This window comes from Lampetra fluviatilis, chromosome 19 (assembly GCF_964198595.1).
Source record: "Lampetra fluviatilis chromosome 19, kcLamFluv1.1, whole genome shotgun sequence".
NCBI classification, from domain to species: domain Eukaryota; kingdom Metazoa; phylum Chordata; class Hyperoartia; order Petromyzontiformes; family Petromyzontidae; genus Lampetra; species Lampetra fluviatilis.
Window position 1 is genome coordinate 5,609,129 of NC_136293.1, and position 5,155 is coordinate 5,614,283.

Genomic DNA, 5,155 nt, shown 5'->3' on the forward strand with positions numbered 1-5,155 from the left:
CCTGGCGGGCCTGGAGGGCAACGCGCTTCTCGCAGCCGCCGACTCAGCAGCAGCAGCAGCCGCGGTCGGCAAGAGGCAGCAGCAGCAGCAGCACCCGCATCATCATCATCAGCATCATCATCAGCACCATCAGCAGCAGCAGCAGCATCATCAGCAGCACCATCACCACCTGCTCCCCGCCTTCAAGGGCGACTCCGCCGCAGCCGCCGCCGCGTTCAGCGCCGCCGTGATGAACACCGCGGTGCCGTGCTCCGCCTCCTCCTCCTCCGCGCACGGCTCCGTGCTGGGCTCGCACCACCACCACCATCACCACCACCACCACGGCCACCAGGCCCTGGACGGGGACCTCCTGGACCACCTCCCGCACGGACTCTCCTCTCTCTCCGGCGGCATCGGAGGTGCCGACTCGGCCGCTGCAGCTGCGGCGGCCGCGGCGGCCGCGGCGGCGGCGGCGGCGGCGGCGCACATCCCCGGGATGGGCCACATGCACCCGGCGGCCATGGGACTGGGGGTCCCGCACGGGATGGGCCCCCACCACGGGGGCATGGGGGGGGGCATGGGCGACATCGACACGGACCCGCGCGAGCTGGAGGCGTTCGCGGAGCGCTTCAAGCAGCGGCGCATCAAGCTGGGCGTCACGCAGGCCGACGTGGGCTCGGCGCTGGGCAACCTCAAGATCCCGGGCGTGGGCTCGTTGAGCCAGAGCACCATCTGCCGCTTCGAGTCGCTCACGCTGTCGCACAACAACATGATCGCGCTCAAGCCCATCCTGCAGGCGTGGCTCGAGGAGGCCGAGAAGGCGGCGCGCGGCCGTCAGCTCAAGCCCGAGCTGTTCAGCGGCGGCGGCGGCGAGCGGAGGCGCAAGCGCACGGCCATCGCGGGGCCCGAGCGACGCTCCCTGGAGGCCTACTTCGCCGTGCAGCCGCGGCCCTCGTCCGAGAAGATCGCGGCCATCGCCGAGAAGCTGGACCTCAAGAAGAACGTGGTGCGCGTGTGGTTCTGCAACCAGAGACAGAAGCAGAAGCGAATGAAGTTCGCCGCGTCGCACTGAGTGAGCGCCGTGCCCTGGGGGCGGGGGGGGGGCGGTGGCGGCGGCGCCCCGGGGGCTTCGCCCACGTTGACATTTGGTGATGATGGCACAAGGTAACCCGACTCCCTCCACCGCGCTCCCACGGGGACTCCCGTCGTCGCACGGCGAGAGAGTCTCGCGGTGCGGGGGTTGGAGGGACGGCGCGAGAAGGGCGGCGCTGGTCGATGGCGGGTGACGTTGATGCAGGTGGTGACCGTGGTGGTGGTGGTGGTGATTTGCCGAGTTCATGTTGGTGGTGGTGGTGGTGGTTGTGGTTAAGAGGATTGTGGAGGTATTGGTGAGTGATTAAGTTCATGGATGTGACATTGATGGTGGTGGTGGTGGTGATGGTGATTTGCCGAGTTCATGTTGGTGGTGGTGGTTGCGGTTAAGAGGATTGTGGAGGGATTGGTGAGTGATTAAGTTCATGGATGTGACATTGATGGTGGTGGTGGTGTTCATAGTCGCGGTGATGGTTCCATCGTTGATATTGCTGATGGTGCGATCTAGCAGCGGCTGACGGTGGCTATGATGATTGTGGCTATGATGATTGTGGCTATGATGATTGTGGCTATGATGATTGAGGTTAAGGTCGTGGTTAACGTGATGGCGGTTAAGGAATTGCGGTGATAATTGGTGTTGGTGATTGGCGATTGGTAGCCGCTATCGGTTTTGGTTGAATTTACGGCGATTGTGATGACTGTGGTTACGTTGGCGGACACTGGCGGAGCCAGTGGGGGTGGGGTGGCATGTGCCCCCCCAATGATCGGATCGAAATTAGGGATTTCGATCGGATCATTTGGGTATATTAGTAATCAATCGGCATTTTGCGACCCCCACTGCCACTGTGTAGCATATTATTACGTGCCAGGGACACTATGAGATGATAGGACAATAGTCTGAGTCCATAATTGGCGATAAGTAACGGCAAAGCAGTTATAAGTGGCTCAGAATTGTGCGCAGTTGCGTGTCCAGTACACGACTTCCCTGAAGGCATCAACAGCTTCAGCGAGCGCGATGCCGATCACACAACGCGGTTCGAATTCGACCCTCGATCGATGGCTGCTCCATCGCCGCACACGCGTCGAATAAAAAGCAAGGGACAAGTCCTTACTCACCAACAACTCCTCACTCACTAACAACTCCTCTATCATTTCTCATTGCTGGAAGGGTTGCCCCCCCCCCCCCCCTATCTAAAAGTCCTGGCTCCGCTATTGTTGGCGGCGGTGTTAATTGTCGAGTTGATGCCGTCTCTCGTTCGTTGGGCTTACTGATGATGGTGGTGATGGTGGTGGTGGTGATGGTGGTGGTGATGCTGAATCTGTTCACGATGCTTGTGATTGCGTTGGTGGTCGTGTCTGTTCTTGGCGACGACGACGACGACGTGGACGATGAGACGTGATGATGACAGCAGCGGCGGTGATGCTGGTGGCCGTGACGGTGGTGATTGCGATGTGTGCGGTGATGATGAGGCTGACGGGGTCCAGGCTGACAGCTTGACGTGGCAATGGCCTTGCCAGCTGACGGCACTGGAGGACGAGGAGGAGGAGGATGGTGATGATGATGATGGCACGGAGGTTGCTGGAAGCAGTCGACTCGGTGAGGTTGACGTTGCTATCAGTGAAACTCGCTCATAAGGTTCGTGGTGATGGTGGAGTTGATGGTAGCGGCAGTGAACGAACCAGCCCCCCATTCCCTCTTCCCCCCCCCCCCTCACTGCATGCCGGGCCCCCCTAAGCCCCCCAAAACCGGCCCGTACCCCCCACCCCCTTCCCCCTCCTCTCTGCATGCTCCACTGTTCTCTGTCCGGATGTTTTGTGCAATAAGTGGTACCCACTGACTAATACTAATCCTGTAATTTACCGCGGCCGTTTTCTAAATATACGAGATCTATATTGAACACGAGTGTGGCAAGTCTCTGGGGGTGGGGGGCAGAGGGGGTACAGGAGGGGGGGGGGTAGCGCCCACCCCCCCCTCGCTCCATCTCAGGCATGGTTGGATGGGATGATAGCGGGGGAGGGGGGGGGGATGTCGCGAACGGAACGCGACGCGGCTGCGCAGCGTTCGGCACGTCGCGAACGCTGAACGAAATATCGCGACAGCAGCGAAGGTTCGGGGTCAGAGGGGAAAGGGAGAGAGCGAGGAGGGGTACAGGGGGGCCCAAGGGACTCACGGGCGAGGGGGGGGGGGTTCGAGACGAGGGAGGGGGGCCCTTGGAGCACGTGGGAGTGGGGGGAGGGGTCCTAGGCGCGTCTGTTCGCGACCCCCGCGCGCGAAGACGCGAACGGTCGCGAGAGCAGTCGCGACCGTGAACGCGACTGCTGCTGCGGGTACACGCCTCTACGGTCACGTGTACTCACGCCCGTGTCACGTGCACTCGCACCTGTGTATGGCCACGTGTACATGGAAACATCTTGTTGTATGATCGAGTGCTCACACGTGTGTGTGTGTACGCGTACACACCTGTAGTCACGTGTTCACACGCTTGTATACGTGTGTAGAGTGCGCACTGCACCACACACACACAGATTGTCGTGTACCACTCTCCGTCAATGTTCACTCTCGGCACCGACCTTCACCACCACTATCACCACCACCACCACCACCATTACCACCGTCATCACCATCGTCGCCATCACTATCACACTCCGAAAACGCAGTCTCCCTTTCAAACTAAGCGTGGTGGAAATTCCACATTCCATATGGTTAGGGCAACATCTATCCATGGAACACCCACTGTTGACATTCCACAAATCGGTACTATTTATCGGTAATAATTATTGGTACTATTGATCGATCGGAGAGAATATATCCATGGAACACCCACTGTTGACTTCCCACAAATCGGTACTATTTATGGGTAACATTTATCGGTACTATTTATCGACGTGAGAGAGATGATGGGCAGTCGATCGCTTAACCCGGAATCTGAACCCTGTTACTGCAATTACCAGTATGGTCGTGTGTACAGTACTTCTTAATATAAAATCATCATCGCCATGGTCAATCCACCGCTGGATGAATGCCTCACCCAAGGCGCCGCCTCTCACGACCCCGCGATGGTAACAATCCACCCAGCCACCGGCACGATAGGATCGCTCCGTCTCTTCCCGTACGTGTCCCGTTCATTCCAAACATGTTTATATAAACGCGCGCGCGTGTGTGTGTGCGTGTATAGATGAATCTAGCGTTACCATTGTTTTAACTCCGTGATTCTTTGTGAACACGCCGCGGGTGACGAGTGACACAACAGAGAGAGAGAGAGAGATGGTGCCGAACTTCTACATTAACCATGTGCGCCGGTCGGGGTGATGCACAAGACGGGACAAGATCCACTTCGCCACCACCACCACCACCACAAGATCCACCACCACCACATGATCCACTCCACCACCACCACAAGATCCACCACTACCACCACCACCACAAGATCCACTCCACCACCACCACCACAAAATCCACCACCACCACCACAAGATCCACCACCACCACTACCACCACGGGCATCGACACCAAGGTCTCCCGCCGTAGCCTATAGAGCGGGGCTGTAAGGGGCAAAGTGCTGCTCGTGTGCCGCCTTCGTCTCGCGAGTGGCGGCGTTGGCTGCTCACCGCACCGGGTCCCATCCGAGGCCGAGTCGTTACCGAGGCGAGCCCCAGGACCGGTTCAGATGATCCATCACTGGGGTTGGCCGTGAGCGGGAATCGAACTCGGGTTCGTAGCCCAGCACGCTAAACGGCTACGCTACCGCTCCCCACGTAAATAGAAAGAAAACAAAGATCCCCCGTGTAGCCTTCACACACTGTAGGGGCAAGTGCTGTTAACGAGCACCTATGAAGGCCCGAACGGTACACGAGGGGGTGGGTGGCCAGCACCACGCCCGACCTCCTTTGTCTCCCCAGTGGCGATGTTTACACACCGCACCAGGTACTCATTTGAGGCTGAGTCGACCTAGGGGAGGCTCTGCACCGGTTCGGATAATCGTTACCGGTGTTGGCCCTGAGCGGGAATCGAACCCGGATCGCGGGTTCATAGCACGGCGCGCTAACCGCTACCCCACCGCTCCCCACACAAATGAATACACAG

The 5,155-nt window shown here is 59.1% G+C and overlaps 1 pseudogene; it reads left to right on the top strand.

Moving 5' to 3' along the window:
- Positions 1-214: 214 nt before the first annotated feature.
- Positions 215-1,051, top strand: LOC144937577 (POU domain, class 4, transcription factor 2 pseudogene; annotated as a pseudogene).
- The last annotated feature ends 4,104 nt before the right edge of the window (positions 1,052-5,155 follow it).